Below are 17,158 nucleotides of genomic sequence, written 5' to 3' on the forward strand. Positions count from 1 at the left end.
TGTGAGGTAGGAATAATCATCCTGATTTTACACATGAGAAAACAAAGGCTCAGAGATGTAAATTGTTGAAGTGGAAGAGCCCTATTTGAAAGTAGATCTGTCTGGGAATGTGTGAAATCACTATATCCAAATTCCTACTCTGTCTGCTGCTTAAACATTTCTACAGGATTACTGAGGAGAATTCTATAACTTTGGATAAAGAGATGATCAATAGGAACTACCACAACTGAATCCACTAACTGACAGTATTAGGCTGCCCGATAGGCCAATGCACTGTTTGGGCCCTTGGAGACTTGGAAGATTAGAGAGTCAGTTACCATTGGGTTCTTTTTGAATTCCTACAGTTGTGTACTGCAGTGAGGGTGTGGGCAAAAGGGGAAAGTTTGCCTTATTGTGAGACCATCAAAGACATAGTTGCTTCCTGGCAGGCTATTATTACCCTAGTAATCACATCATAAAAATGTGCACTCCTCATCCAGACAAGGGAACCAGGATTGTGAGGCAGTTCTGGCAACTACATCAACAATAAAGGAAATTTACAAGACCAGGCAGTGTTTAGTTCAAAGGAGAGAAGCTGGCTAGCTGTGCATTATGCCTTTAAGAAGCCCTGCCATATTGAGAAGAGCAGCATTCTGTGTGCTCTGTCAGACTTGAGAATGTATAACAATAGAAGTAAAATGAAAGCCAATTTTGGCTCAAAGGTTGAAAGACTGTTCCAACAACTGGAATCTAACAAAGGAAGGGACTTTTGAGATAATGAGCCCACCCACCTCTGGAGATGTCCAAGCAAGAGCAAATGACAGCAGGGATGCTCTGGTACGGATTTCTGAAAAGTATGAATGTTAGACTAGCTCACCTCCACAGCACCCTCCAATTCAAAGAGCCCAAAATTCTGTAAACAAAGAGATCAGCCTGAGATCACACTAGGAAAATCAGCACTTTGAACCAAATATTAATGCTCTAACTCTATCCACATTCTAATCACAACATCTCACTAAGAGCAAGTGGCTCTTTCCAACGAAGCCCTGGGCACCTATGATCATATTCCAGGACTAACTGAATATTTATGACATAACTATAAGAATGATTTTTTAGTTTGCCAAGTGAAATTGTAAGATCTCTGGTTTTGGAGGAGGCAGCAGGGAGTGAGTGGGTGGTCAAAATAATAATATTAGCTAATATTTACACTAACTTTGCCATTTACAGGGAAATCTATGATCCAGTTAATCTTCACAACAACCCTGTTACCATGCTAGTCATTATCAGACATTGGTACAGGAAGAGGTTGCCCGGTTCCCCCAGATGGCTACAGACCTACTGAGTGACACTCCAAGACAGAAGGGACCACCTTGATAGATACCATTTTGATTCACGTCCTACAGAGACTAGCCAAGAGTTTAGGGTTATCCATTTAAATTTGTTCACAGTTTTTGTAATGGAGGTAGCCATTTTGGCACACAAAACGTAGCAGAAGTGAGTGCATTGCTCAGAACATTATGTATTTACAGTATATACTTTTTACAAAGCTACCAGTGTTTGCCAGTGTTTCCGTTATCAGGATGAGTTTCACATCCTGAGGATGCATTGAGGTTAGGAGGCTAGACACTGCAAGAGATAATTATTAAGGTTCATGCCATCTACACACAGGTCGTCATTATCATTCACAGCTCCCATCAGCAGCACTGGATTTTGTATCCCATATGCCCAATCAGGTCTGGACTGAATCACCCCCTCTTCTGTCACAATACCTGTGGAGGCTTCTGGAAGGAAAACAGTGTGCACATGTTAGCTAGCCTGTGTGGGGATTAGAGGATGTGCACTCACTGTCGCCTGGAGAAACCCTCCATGTTGCTGGGGTTCTATTAGACTAATTAAAGGGCCCAGGAATAACTGGAGATGACCATCTTTGCTTCTAAAAACAAAGAACATCCCTCATCAGAAACACGCCTTCCAGCATTTAAGCCAGGCAAAGCATTTAGGTAAAGCATCAGGTAGGGAGATAGAGGGTAAGGCAGGGGAGAACATTCCAGGCAAAGGAGCCACCTGAGTAAAGGCAGGAAGGCATGAAAATGAAGAGCCTCTTCTCTGTAACAGAGTACAGAGTGCACACAGGGGTGCACACACACCAGAGGCTGAACAGTTGGCCTGGGGGCCATAATAGGGTGTCCCTCTGACAGCAAGTTCTAGAGAATACTTAATGCTGGGGTCCAGTGCTTGTCAGACAGGTATCAAAATCAGCGGGAGGGCTTGTTAAAGCTCAGCTTTCTGGTCCCCTCTGCAGTGCTCCTGACCCAGTGGGTCTGTGGTGGGCCCAAGACTGTGCATTTCTAACAAGCTCCCAGTTGATGCTGATGCTGCTGATCCAGGGGCCACTCTTTGGGAACAACTGCTATAGTGAACAGCAGTTGATAACTGCTTTGAATGGGGAAGTGAGGTGATCAGAGCTGTGTGCTTACTGTCTTTTTTGACCAGTTTGAAGAGCCGATACTTCTGTGAGAAGGTGTGTAAGGAAAGGAATTTGTGGGAAAAGGAATTGGCTCAAGGAATGAATATATGTTCAGTGGTGAGATTTGATTCAAAACGTCTCATTTTTCACCCATCTGGCAGAAGGAACTAAGGAGGGTGAACCACATGACCCATGTTCCTCACAGGAGAACAGAGGAATGTCAAAAGGTCTTTAAGTTACCCGATAACCATATCATTTATAAAGCTCTAGAATGGAGTTTTTAACTCCTCAAATTTTCTTTTCTTTTTTTTTTTGAAGCAGCAAGGAGATCATACCAGTCATTCCTAAAGGAAATCAACTCTGAATATTTATTGGAAGGACTGGTGACGAAGCTCCAATACTTTGGCTGTGTGATTCGAAGAGCTGACTCACTGGAAAAGACTCTGATGCTGGCAAAGATTGAAGGCAGGAGAAGAAGGGGACGACAGAGGATGAGATGGTTGGGTGGCATCATCAACTCAATGAACATGAGTTTGCACAAACTCTGAGAGATAGTGAAGGACAGGGTAGCTTGGTGAGCTGCAGTCCATGGAGTCTCAAAGAGTCGGAATGAGCAACTGAAAAACACAGTTGATTTACCATGTTGTGACAATTTCTGCCATACAGCAAAGCGATTCAGTTATACATATATATATATATATATTCTTTTTTATATTCTTTTCCATTACAGCTTATCTTAGGATATTGGCTGTAGCCCCCTGTGCTATAGGGTAGGACTTGTCCAAATGCATTTTCTTAGTGTCGGTTTTTCTAAAGACACTGACCATGTTAGTCATCAATGACCCCATCGGCTGGCAGAGGAATACATTTTAGCTTTTCCTTCTCTATTCTTGATTTCTTAGGTATGAAGAAGAATAAGGGATTATGAGATTTAATCTGAAACATCTTGAGTTTCACTTCTATCACAGAAATGGCAATTAGAAAAATACAGAAAAGGCTCAAAGACATGTCTTATCTAGGAAATCCTGACATGGTCCAAAGAGAAGTGTTAGCATGGTGTTCTTCTAGGCTCAACACTAACAAAGATGCTGCCCTATCCAAGGTGGGCATGTGCTTTAGGGCAGAGTCGGAGGAAAGAAGGGGGAAGGTTTTCTACCAGTAGGAGGGATGGGAACAAGTTAGTCTTAAATCCTATCCTATGTCTGGTTGATGTAAGAGAAAGCTATTACTCTCTGCTTTAAAGTATTATTGATGATTGAAGCTGAATGCATGACTTCATTCTATATTCTATGAAGGCTCTTCTTGAGTCAAGCGCTATAGCCCTGTCTAACTGGGGAACACTGTATTCTAAGGCTACACCACAGTAGAGGTGAAAAAGTGACCCAGCAACTGTAGGACTTGAGTTTTTTCCTTGGTTCTGCAACCCTGAATTTGGGCAAGATTTTATGGTTAAGAATCTGCCTGCAATGCAGGAAACCCAGGTTTGATCCCTGTGTTGGAAAGAGCCCCTGGAGAAAGGAATGGCAACCCACACCAGTATTCTTGTCTGGAGAATTCCATGGACAGAGGAGCCTGGTAGGCTACAGTCCATGGATTTGCAAAGAGTTAGACACAACTGAACTAGTAACACTTTCACTTTATCTTCACTGGACCTCAAATTCTTCATGTGAGAGAAAATGGAAGTCATATCTGGTTGTCTATATGATCCCCTCTATCACTGGTCTTCTAGACTCCGCACCACCTAGCAGATGCCAATCATATGGAATGAGAGCACCCTGACTGGTGGTCATGGCTCCGTCCCCCAAGACAGCTGGTCTTACCTGAACTCTGCTAAGTTTAAGACCCTAGTGTCATTAGCATTTATCTCTGTGCTGGCCAGAGAAAACCAGATGGGAAAGTTTCCATACTAATTAGTAAGAAAATACTCTAGGATACTAATGATCTCCTCTGGCTAGAGTGAACGAGGAAGGTTCAGTCCTCATCTCCTCATCAGCAGTATCAAAAGCATTTAAGCCACAAAGAGGAACAAACACTATCAATCACTTTAAGGGATTTCCAAGGAAGCCTCAACACGGCTCTTCCCATTCAGATCACAAAGGTTGGCCAACCCTACACTCAGCTCACAGGCAATGATTCCTCTCCCTACTCATCACCCCAACTCTGTCCACTCCCCTGTATTACGTGTGTATGTGTCTGTTTCCCTAACCACCTCTTTGAGGACCAGTGACATCGTTTGTTCTTTACCTAATTATAGTTTTCTCTATCCACCATGACTTGGAAAACGATTATGGGCACAACTGTAAAACGTTTAAGTCCTGATTCTCCACCTGTTGCTGGGAGTCTAAGATCCCCATGGGTTCCCACCATTCCCAAACATGCCTCTTTATTCCACAGCCCAACAGGACAGCAGCCCGTCTCTGTAACCCTTCACTGCCACCACGGGTGGAGGAGTCCTGGAGCTCACTGCCACTGGCAGCAGGAGACCAGGGCCCTGTCCCTGCCTGGTCCAGTGCTCACCATGGGTCTGCTCTCACAGTTTTTGCTCCTGGCTCTCATCACAGAAAGGAAAGCTCCTTTCTTCACCAGTGATAGGAGTTGCTCATTCCTATAAGACTCCTCCCACCTCCCAAGGAAACCTGATATTCTTCATATACAGTTCCATCTGCAGGTAAGCAAAGCATTCCCAGAGGTAGACAAGAGAGTGTTGAATGCTACCTTCCCATGCATTACTCCTACCAACCGTGAGCTAAAGTCCAACGTCAGGATGGATAAGAATATAACTTTTCTCCTATCCCTCAGTAAGTTCCTTCTCCACCTAAGGGTATTAGGATTACCCAGATGTCTCCTCTCTTAATTTATAATTATGAACATAAGTGAGTTGCTTACAATGTAAGAGCTCAATTTAAGTCCCAAAATTCTTCTGTTTTTTTCCCTCGGAAAGTTTTAGTAGATTTTCAGAAAAAATAACAGCCAACAGTCTGTTTTGAGTTTCTGGAAAGGTGTATCTTCAAAACATTACTCCTCTGTGGTGCCTTTCACAACACTTTGATTGCAGAAGATACATATTTCACAAGCAAATACATGTGTCAAATAATTCACTCTCCTCTTGGAAAATGCAAAGCTCACAAGTGAGTGAGCATGGAGTAGTCAGATTGTAGGAAAAGGTGAGTAGTAGGGAAGGTGAACAGACTCTTGCCTGGGCCATACATGTTCAGACAGGCAGTGGGGTGTGGAGGGGAAAGGAGACTGGAGGCCTGGGAACTGGGAAGGTAGGAAAGGGCATGTGAAGAAAACTGAAACACTTGGCTGAAGAGGAAAACAACGGTGTGAAAAAATGAGACAGGAAAAGAGGCAATCAAAGTGGGCAGATACCACATACCCATCTGGCCCAGTCTCCAGCTATCTCACAGAAAAGATTCCCAGTGTAAAAAGAGAGAAATGGCAGTGCAAACAAGTTAGAAAATGAGGTGGATACTGTACAGATAGATGACTCTGTCCTCTAAAGACAGGTAAGAGGGGACTTCCCTGGTGGTCCAGTGGCTAAGACTCAGCTCCCAATTCAGGGGCCCGGGTTTGAATCCTAGTCAAGTAACTAGATCCCACATGCCACAACCGCATGCTGCAACTGAGAGTTCGCATGCCACTAAAAAGATCCTGCATGCTGCAACAAGGATGGAAGATCCTGAAGACTGCAACTAAGACTCAGTGCAGCCAAGTAAATAAATTTAAAAAAAAAATTTTTTTAAATGACAGATGGAAGGTTGGAGAATGGGTTACCAAAGGGTCCTCAGAAGTGCTCAGAAGTTGGGCAGCCAGTTCTTTGCTATGATAATGGCATCTACCGCCCATCCAAGGGGTGGCATAGAAGGGCCAAAACAGAGACTGGAGGGGGAAAGCTCACATTGTTCCACAAACCATCAGCTGTGAGACCAACAGAAATGAGAGCACTGGCTCTGTCAAAGTCAGGACAGGAAATAAAGGACACTTCATCCATACCACAGATCTCTAACCTGTCAGGTCCCCAGGCAGGCTGGGATGCATTTCCCCAAATGGCAGCTCCTCTCAGTGTTGAGGCCACAGGAGAGCTGGGGCTCGGCCTCCCCACCCACCCCCTCCCCCTGCCCCGCCCCACATCGACAGCAAAGCTGTGAATTCTGAAGTAAATGCAGAGGACCTGTGAGCAGTAGGCTGCTGTCACAAAGCCCATGCGCTGAACTCCTCCAGGAGAGAAGAGCTATGGCCGAGTTCTTGCTCCTGTTTGAGAAATAAGGCTGTGGATTAGAAGCAACAGAACATGTGGCAGCAGGGAGAAATGAGAGTGGAGGAGGCAAAAGATTCAGAGAAACAAGAGCTCAGGCACTCTAACTATCGGGGAAAAGGGCCAACCCCACGCGTTTCAGTTGCCCTCAGACTACCATTGACCGAGAGCAGTACTGCCCAGTCTCTGGTAGTGAATGTCTCCAGTCATTAAATTAAAAATTACATTAGATATGTAATATTTAAGAAACCAAGACTATAAAATCTTAACAGCTAATTTTTAAATGTTGAAAAATTAATTTTTTTACTTAAAGAGGTAAACTTTAGATACCAGGAAAGAAACATGTTATTTGGAATACATCATTGCGGGAGAAGGCTAGAAAGTTGGAAAAATAGAATGTTACTTGTATATAAGAATGAGCTCTAAATTTCTGCCTTTTCATGCATCTTTACCTAAGAAACTAAATATTGAGGTGGGGATCAGTGCAAGTAGGAAAAAGAAAGTCTTATACAACACTGATGGTGATTACATAGTATAGAAATTTCATAAGTATTCTGGCTGGTGTATATAAAAACTCCTCTGGAGAGCTAATGATAGACCCTAGGGAATTCTGGTTCTAACAAAGCATCAATAAAACCAGCAGCAACTCCCCAGGAATCAAAGGCTATGATCGCCCCTCAAAGGGGCTGCTGACAGCCCAGCCTTTGAAAGAGCTACCAAAATCAATACCAATCATTAGACAATGACATTCAGAGGACATTGAGCACTTGAATGATTATGTCAGGGTGCCATTTGTCAGAGCCAAGCACTTGCATTTCCAAATGGCAAATCCCTTTCAGGAGCAGATGTATGACCATTAGGACCTGGTTATACTGAGAGCCTTGGAAACTGTTTTGCAAGCTGTTATCATTAAGCAAGTAATAACACTTCTTAAGTCTGCTTCGATGCATAATTAAGACGGGTTTCAACTCATCAGCCACCACGCCTATTGTCTGAAAGCCATCACAGAAAGGATAAATACGCCTGCAGTAAAATAAACTAGGGCAGAGTTAACAGCTACCAGGTAAGCTACAGTGCCAGAAAGCTGGGCCTTCGAGCAGCAGCAGGACAGAGGCCCAGTCCCTGGCGCCCCATGTCACCAACCTGCCTTCCTCCCTCTGAACAAGCGATCAGGTGGGCATGTAGGGGGCTTGCTGGATCCCCAGAGTACAGGAAGGTGGAGGGACCTGGATGAGGGATGACCCTGCCCCAAGAAATAATTCATTCCTTTCCTGAGCTCCTCCACACAGCTAGGAACTAGGAACAGGCAGGCTTTTACACAAGAAAGGGTGGGTTCAGTCTCAGATGGCATTTCTGCCAAAGACCAAGGAAAAGACACTGCACTGGGCCCACCACTAGCAGCCTTGGCCACATCTGTGTGTTGAGTGTGGGCACTGCTGACGTTGTGCTGAACACTACCCTGCGGTCACCTTTCTACTAGGAGCTGCCTCCTCTGGGCAGATTCCATTCATCTGCCCTCAGCAGTCTGAGAAGAGTGGCTAGGAGCTGGTGGGGTGTAGTGGAGAGTGTATGGCCTTGGAGCTGGGTGAACCTGAGTCACGATCCTGGCTCACTACTTACATAATTGCTGGGTCACTTCTTCCCTTTCCATTCACCTCCCTAGGCCTCAGCTTCCACAAGTATAAAGAGGGATTAATAATACTTATCTTTCATGTCTGTTTTAAGAATTCAAGATAATATATAGCAAAGTGATTGGCACAGAGTTGGTCAATGAAAGTGAAAGTTGCTCAGTCGTGTGACTCTTTGTGACCCCGTGGACTACACAGCCCATGGAATTCTCCAGGCCAGAATACTAGAGTGGGTAGCCTTTCCCTTCTCCAGGGGATCTTCCCAACCCAGGGATTGAAACAAGGTCTCCCACACTGCAGGTGGATTCTTTACCAGCTGAGCCACAAGGGAAGCCCTTATGGTCAATAAATAATAGCTATTATTATTACTAATATATTATCCTTGGGAGTGTATGACTACATGGAGATGATTTGAAGTGGGGAGGGGAGAAAAGAGACGTTAGCACAAACAATGAAATGGGCTTCACTTGTAAGGAAGACTTTTCAGACCGCCATGCATCTCTCCTATAGAAACCCTGCCCCCCTCAAGGGTATCACAAGTATGAACACATTCTTTAATTAAGTTTCCCACAACCTTGTGATCTGCAGCTGACAAGTTGCATCCTGTTTACGTGGGTAGGAGAAACTGAGGTACGCAAGATGACCCGATTCTCTGAGTGAGTCAGAAGCACTACCCAAACAGAAACCCAGGGGCATCACAGTGCTCACTCTTTATGTACCTGAACTGTTTTAACAAATGATTCATCTTTGTAGAAATCCCAATTAAAAAAAAAAAAAAAAAGATTAGTCCTACAATGGAGAGCACTATGTTTGGGGCCACCAGGAAGTTCACATGCAGAAACCCCAGGCTGGGCTCCAACCCCATTCTGTGCCAACTCTTCCTCTTTTGATTGTGTCTGGTTCTCAAAGGACTTGAGAAGGATTATAGACAAATAGAACCCACAGCACACCTTCCTCTCTAAGGCCTTCTGGAGTCAACCACAGGACCATGTCCATGCTGGGCACCTGCCTATCCTCAGATTCTGGCTCTCAGGCTCCCCTGGCCAGTTCTTGAGCACACACCTTTCCACGCAGTAGGCTAATTCGGATTCAGTTCACTGAGCCTGAGCTGAGAACCTGCAGGGCCCCTGCTTGTTGTTGTAAAAGGAACCAGCTTCATCAGGGGAGTCCGCTTCCATCACTCTGCAGATTTGATCTTGGGTTTTGTTTCCTGCTGGTTAGATTATTCTCCCAATTCTTGCGGTCTAATGGCCTCCTGCATACACAGCCCTGGACAAGGGCCTTTTCTTATGAAACTTGGTAGCCTCACAAAGTTCAGAGAGGGTGAGACCAAACGGCTACCGGAGACCACTAAAGAAATCCCTTCTCTCAAATCCCTCTATTAGATGGTCTTCCACTGGAAGAACTTGAACCTGGAATTCTTTGCTCACTTAGTAGGGTAGTATCCTGATCTTACGCATTTAAGAGCATAGTACAAGGGAGGCACTTATAAATAGGCAACTGGCTTTGCATGTAGCAAAGTGACTTAACTATAATACGGAAAAAAATGTCTGCTGAATGAATGAATGTTCCTTTTCTTGTTAACCTATACTCTTATTTCGTATCTTGCTATTTTTAATTGTACCTGAAGTGATGATGTACCAGTTCTTTAGAAATGCAAATTCAAATTATGAGAAACCTTTAGAGAAACCATCGGAATGTAGCTATATTCAGGACAGCAAATGCAAGGCCCAATCACCTATCTGATTAGTCATTTTTTTCTGCTGATTTGACGCAGAGTTCCGTCAGCTGTTACTATATTTCAGAGACCACAGGCATTCCTCTGTAGTCAGGGAGAGGAAACCAAAGCAACTTCTTGCCACAAGTTCAAAAAGCCAAAAAGCTCACAACCTAGGAAGGTCTCTCCACAGGCCTGGACGACTTCGCTGCCACGGTCACCGACACAATAGCAACATAACAAACATCAGAGCATCAGCTGGCTGGAGAGCTTGCTGTTAAAATCCATCTGGGCTCGGCCCCTGGTATCCTCTCTCCACTTTTGCTAAATTTATGGCAGTAGTTCAGAAGCTCTGCGACGCGGAACTGCTCCCTCTCCCCCCACATTCCTCCTGCCAATCCTCTTTGTAAATGTTTGTTTTAAACGTAATCTGCAGCTTTACTAAGATTATGTCCTGAGCACACATTTTTTTCGTCATCTGTATCTGTGCTAAGGGAGCCGATGCCTTCCCGCACCCTCAGTTCCCGCCTCCACCTTCACTCCTCAGCCTCTCCCCAGGCCTTTCTGTTCTGATTTCAGAAATCGAACCTTGCAGAATCCTTGAGGACAAGGATCACTCATTACCTTTCCTTTGTGTCTTCTCTGTGCCTCACACACAGGAGGCACTCGATAAATATTTTCAGCAAACTGGTCTGTTCATTGCTCCCTGAAGCACGTTCCCATCTCTGAGTTCTCGATGAAGCCTTGCCTCCTGCCAAGAATGCACTCTCTTCTCTTTCCCATTTATGCAAATCCTGACTGTCCCTGGGGACCAAAATCAAGCCCTCTGAAATCTCATAATTAACAAAGCACTTTTTTTTTTTCCAATTAGTTTGGGTCTACAAGTTGTCTCCACAGTTAATCTGAAGTCCTGTAAACTCCATCTGGACTGAAGCAACTTGCCAGAACCAAAACCAAGTGAGAAAGGGGGTCCAGGGCCAAACGTTTGCCTCAGGGGTGATGTCTGGGGTCTTTCCAAATCAGACACTGGGATAACAAATGAAAGATGCCTACCTGGAGGTGGAATCTATGCAAGTGACTCAGACTCAAAGGCACAAGTGAAGGAACAGAATGGGTACAGAAGCTGAGGTTAGGATGTGGTCTGTCCAGAAGGATGCCCTAGGACAAGGCTTGTTGGCCATGATACTGATGTTGAAAGTCCAGGTCCTGCCCCATCAGGCAGGATGACCTGGCCCTTAAAGCAGTCCTCCCCAGTCCTCCACACTGACACTGCCCAGTAGGAATTGCTGATCCCTTATTAGAATACTTCCATCCTCACCTGGGATCTTGCACAGTGCTGTACACACAGCAGGAAGGAAAGGAAGCAGAGAGGGCAGAAGGGAGATGAGCGGATCGTTGGTCCACTCCCCTCGGCCAGTTCAGAAGGCCAGAGTGAGCCCAGGCATCCACCACCCTCACATCCACTTGTCTTTAATAGCTGCCACTTCTTTCATGCTTGGGGGATTGCTTTAATCTCTTTGGAAGGTTTTGGGTTTCTCAAGCACAGGGACTTCAACTCTCTTTTTTGTATCTACCCCAGGTGGCTGGAACTCACCTTTCCTGTTCCAGACCCTGTGTGTTATCTCTGAGCAAACACAATCTTGGTGGAAAAAGAGATTCCTATCTCTGAGGAAACAGGTGCTGGTTCCAGCCTCAAGCGTGGGGTCTCACTGCACTGCTCACAAGGGGCTCTGGGCAAGACTCTGCTTCCAGTTAAGCAAGGGCGACTGGGACACTGTTGTGAGTTCAGACACTCTGCCTTTGCCTAGTTTTCCACAGTTGCCTCATTCTCCATCCTACCCAAAACACACAAAGACAACTATGCCAAGAGGGGAGCAGTGCCATCTGCCTCCAATAAGCTTTCCCCAGACCTCTATTTAAGGGTGGAGGTAGGGGACTGTCTCATGATCCTTCTCACAGTCATTAGCAGAATCACCCCAGGTCCATGTTAATGGCCCCATCCGAGTCCTCCCAAACTTTCCACTGCCAAGTGCACCAAAAATGGACATGGTCTGAGCGTGACTTGAGCCTGGGCCTGCCCCATCTCTCTCCTTACTGTTTTTCAAGGCAGAATCACACCTATGGGAAAGCAATGTTAGTATCATGATGCCCCTCCCTCTGCTGCTACTGCTGCTATGTCGCTTCAGTCATGTCTGACTCTTCGTGACCCCATGGACTGCAGCCTACCAGGCTTCTCCGTCCATGGGATTCTCCAGGCAAGAACATTGGAGTGGGTTGCCATTTCCTTTTCCAATGCATGAAAGTGGAAAGTGAAAGTGAAGTCACTCAGTCGTTTCCGACTCTTAGCAACTCCATGGACTGCAGCCTACCAGGCTCCTCCATCCATGGGATTTTCCAGGCAATAGTACTGGTTTGGGGTGCCATTGCCTTCTCCCGCCCCTCCCTCTAACCACATGCAAAATTGGTAAAATAAGTGTATCAGGGGAATTCTGAGCAGTAAAAACAAAATCCAAATCCCTTATAAATAAATGAATGGAAAGTTCTGCTCACTCAGTGAAACCTGATTTCAGATCAACTGAGTGTAGAAACAGAAAAAAAAAAAAAAGCCCATGTTACAAAAGAGTGAATTAAAGCAGCCAAGCAAAACCCAAATGGCAAAATGGGGGAGGCGCGTGGTTATTTTCATAATCAACGAGAAAGAGGCAGGTCTACGGGAAAGAGAGGTGAACCGGGTCACAGCCTCAGAGAAGCAGCTCCCTGAGCAGACAGGTGGCTGGGACTCACCTTTCCTGTTCCAGGCCCTGGGCGTTATCTCTGAGCAAACACAAGCTGGTCTCTTATCAGAGGACAGTGCTGACCCAGCACTTGATGCACATGGAGACTCCTGCTTAGGATTGGGACTACAACCCTGTGGGTAGGGAGCACAGGGGCTGCTGAATTCATTAATTACATAGATGAGAAAACCAAGTCCCAGAAAGATTTGTTCCAGGTCTTCTAAAAGAAAAATAAGATAACCAGAACTTGAATTTTGCTGTTCTAATGCCAAGTTTAGAGCTCCCTGCACAGGCTGGGGGGCCCTGGGGCCTCTGCTGGAAGGGAAGGAACTCAGCTGAGTAGTTGGTGAGGTCCCCTGGGCTTTTTTTCACCCCTTCTAAACAGGAAGTGAGAGAACAGACTTCCGGCCAGCTCCCAACCAGCCCTATTATTCCAGTGCAGCCCCCGGGCTCAATAGACTTTCGATGGCCATGAACTGGCCCTCCACCAAAGGCATGAGGTCAGCCTTACTCCTTTATGCCAAAGCTGCTTCTAGTAAAACACATCTATAAAGAGATTTCTCCTCGGGAGGCCCCAATCAGCTAGCCAAAGGGAGAGAATGGGTGAGTGACAGGGCTTCCTATTTTAGGAAATCTGTCAGTTCTCTATCAGCAGAGCCTGGGCCTCCAGCCAACAGGTCCCTGGAGGGAGGAAGAATGAGTTGGAGGCAGCTGTAGAGAACTGGTGTCCCCACTTTGGGGACTCCTGGGCTCCAGTGAGGGGGTGGTCTCAGCCCCTGAGCTCAGGCTACAGCAGGATCACTGGCCTGGCCCCTCTTCCACCTCCATGGGAAAGAGGCTCCACTTTCCACAGCCTGGCCCGAGGCCACTGGGGAAGGGTGGGCGTTGAGGCTGTGCCCCTTCCCTTAGCAAAGTGTCCAGAGGCCAAGAGGCCCACATGTGTCCTCTACCCCTGAAAGGAAAAAGCAGTCCCTTGCTGTGTGACCCTGGGCAGTTTCCTCACCTGGAAAAGAGTGACAGCAACACCTCCTCCATAGAATACTGTGGTGACTGTGGCTGAAGCACCCAGCACCCTAGGCACTTGACTAGCAGCCATTGTCCCCTTCTCCCAGCAGATGTTCTGAATCCCGTGACCTCAGCCCCTCAAATATCTTGTTCTGTATCAAATACATTTTTCTCTGAAGCCCAGACACATTTCTCTCTACCCCAGTTTTGAATTCCTGTGTGTCTCTCTGGCATTTCTAGCCCTTAGTTCTACCGGATATTTTATCTACCAAGCAGGTATATCACATTCACTACAGACCCAGCACTTTCTGAGACCTTAACAAATCTGTTTTTCAAGATGCCAGTCCCAGTTGCACTGGGGAGGAGCACAAACAAGCCACACTTTGTTTGGGCTTCTGTGGTCAGAGGGACAGCACCTCGGTGCAAACCCTTTCTCCCTAATCATCACCTAAATTGGGCTTTCCCCCTAATGCTCCCAACAGCACACAAGAAGTGCTAAGGAAAATTTGGTGGCTAACCCTTGTCTCTACTTCCGAATACAATGTATGTCTTCTCTGGGGTGTTTTCAAACTCTTATTCTGCAGATTTCTGATGTTAATGTGTTATCTTTCTTTAAGAACCTTCTTGGGCTCAGCCCCTCCCACCAGACATTCCAGGACTGAAGCAACCTCAAGAGCAGAAGCCAAACTGCTGCGCCAGCAAATGCAGAGCGTGGACGCCCTCTCCTCTCAGGCCTCTCGGCTCAGCTACGGAGGACATCAGTAACTAGGTGAGGGCCGCAGCCGGAGGGGTAAGCGTCAGCAGCTTCCAGAGAACGAAGCAAGACATTTCAAGTCAAAACCTTGCACAGGCCCTGGGCCAGGGCAGCGTAATGCAGTGTGATTACAGGGAACAATATAAAAAATCAGTCTTAAACAGGCAGCCAGTGCAGTGCCTCTGAAAACAGACAACCATTAGGTCTTCTTCTCCCAGGAGCTGGCAGCTGCTACCTGGGGCAGCACAAACGGGAACTTTTTTAAACCAAAATAGTATCCTGGGTCTGAGGAACAATGAAAGACAAATGCCAAAGCTCAGGGAAAGGTATTTTATAAAGGCCTAAAGCATCTCTGCAGAGAGAAACTTAAATAAGATAAACCTGCTGAAGGGCTGTCATTTTCCCACCACCCCCATCATCATTATGCTCCTATTAAATCATGATAGTGACAAGAAGGAGGCTCTATCATCATGCTCCTCATCCTCCTCTCCATCATCCCCTTCATCATCACCATCATCTTCTCCCTCCCTGATCCTCCTCACCATCCCCTCATCCTCACCATCATCTTTTCCGTCTCCCATCCTTTTCCCCCTCCTTCACCTCATCTTCCTCCACCCCTTCTTCCCCTCCTCATCAAGGCCCACCTTCACCATTGGAATCAGCTCCTGCTCAGTCTCTGGACGTGCCTGCAAGTTTGATGAGGCAAAAAGAGGAGGCTAAATTTGCTTAAAGAGGTCAGTGTGGGGGCAACAAGAAAGCAAGATAAAAAGAGAGGCAGAAGCACAAATTCCTAGCAAAGCCTGCTGCTGCTGCTAAGTCGCTTCAGTTGTGTCCGACTCTGTGGACCCAACGGACGGCAGCCCACCAGGCTCCCCCGTCCCTCGGGTTTTCCAGGCAAGAACACTGGAGTGGGTTGCCATTTCCTTCTCCAATGCATGAAAGTGAAAAGTGAAAGTGAAGTAGCTCAGTCGTGTCTGACTTTTAGCGACCCCATGGATTGCAGCCTACCAGGCTCCTCTGTCCATGGGATTTTCCAGGCAAGAGTACTGGAGTGGGGTGCCATTGCCTTCTCCGAGACAAAGCCTACTACCAACTATTTGAGACTCAGCTAATTTTGCCAGAAACATGAGTGGATGGGTGGACTGAGGCAAGGGCTTTCTTGCCTATTCCCTACCACCACCAGGATCTTTGAATTACAGCAGATTTTTGAAAGTACCAAGGGGCACCAAGTTCCCCAGACGCTGTCCCACATTTATTTCCTTTTCTAGTTCAACAAGGACACTGTTTTGTGCTTGTTTAGTGAGATTTTGAAGATAGTTTTCTTCTGGACAAAGGATGGTTTTACCAGATAATTCAGGCATCTACTGGGTGCCCACCAACATGTCCTACTACGAAATGGATGGTGTAAGAGTGTTGATTCATTAAGTAAACAAAGGAACAGCAAAATATCACACACCCATAGGCAGTGGGCCCCCTGGACAGGGAGGCAGGGCTAACTCGAAGGATTCACCTTAGGACAGACAGTGAATCCTGAACTTCACCAGCATGTGGGAGCCCCTCTACTCCTATGCTTCTTTATTTTTGTCTAGGAATTTTATGTATTGAAAGTTAATTTATAATGTGTTAGTTTCAAATATACAAAGTGATTCAGTTATACATATATATTTTCAGATTGTTTTCTGTTATAGGATATTACAAGATATTGTAAGAGCTGTATATTGTATATTGTCACCCTGCTTTTTAAACTTGTATGTAGAGTACATTATGTGAAATGCCAGGCTGGGTAAAACACAAGCTGGAATCAAGATTGCCAGAAGAAATATCAGTAACCCCAGGTATGCAGATGACACCACCCTTATGGCAGAAAATGAAGAGGAACTAAAGTGCCTCTTGATGATGGTGAAAGAGGAGAGTGAAAAAGCTGGCTTAAAACTCAACATTCAAAAGACGAAGATCATGACGTCAGGTCCCATCATCTCATGGCAAACAGATGGGGAAACAATGGAAACAGTGACAGACTTTATTTTCTTGGGCTCCAAAATCACTGTGGATGATGACTGCAGCCATGAAATTAAGACCCTTGCTCCTTGGAAGAAAATCTATGACCAAACTAGACAGCATATTAAAAAGCAGAGACATTACTTTGCCAACAAAGGTCCATATAGTCAAAAGCTATGGTTTTTCCAGTAGTCATGTATGGATATGAGAGCTGGACAATAAAAAAAAGGCTGAGCACCACAGCCTTCGAACTGTGGTGCTGGAGAAAACTCTTGAGAGACTCTTGGACTGCAAGGAGATCCAACCAGTCGATCCTAAAGGAAATTGCCCTGAATATTCATTGGAAGGACTGATGCTGAAGCTCCAATACTTTGGCTACCTGATTCAAAGAGCTGACTCATAGGAAAAAAAAAACCCTGATGCTGGAAAAGATTGAGGGCAGGAGGAGAAGGGGTCAACAGAGGATGAGATGGTTGGATGGCATCACCGACTCAATGGACATGAGTTTGAGTGAACTCTGGGAGATGGTGAAGGACAGAGGCCTGGCATGCTTCAGTTCCATAGAGCTGCAAACAGCT

The 17,158-nt window shown here is 45.8% G+C and overlaps 1 long non-coding RNA gene across 2 annotated transcripts in view; it reads right to left on the bottom strand.

The window, feature by feature from the left end:
- LOC133257026 (uncharacterized) overlaps positions 1-13,324 on the bottom strand; it is a 33,352-nt gene extending 20,028 nt beyond the window's left edge. For both annotated transcript variants that reach the window (XR_009739373.1, XR_009739374.1), the window contains exon 1: positions 12,834-13,324. This is a non-coding gene — a long non-coding RNA (uncharacterized LOC133257026). The remainder of the gene's footprint in view (positions 1-12,833) is intronic.
- Between the last annotated feature and the right edge of the window lie 3,834 nt (positions 13,325-17,158).

This window comes from Bos javanicus, chromosome 11, assembly GCF_032452875.1.
Source record: "Bos javanicus breed banteng chromosome 11, ARS-OSU_banteng_1.0, whole genome shotgun sequence".
NCBI classification, from domain to species: domain Eukaryota; kingdom Metazoa; phylum Chordata; class Mammalia; order Artiodactyla; family Bovidae; genus Bos; species Bos javanicus.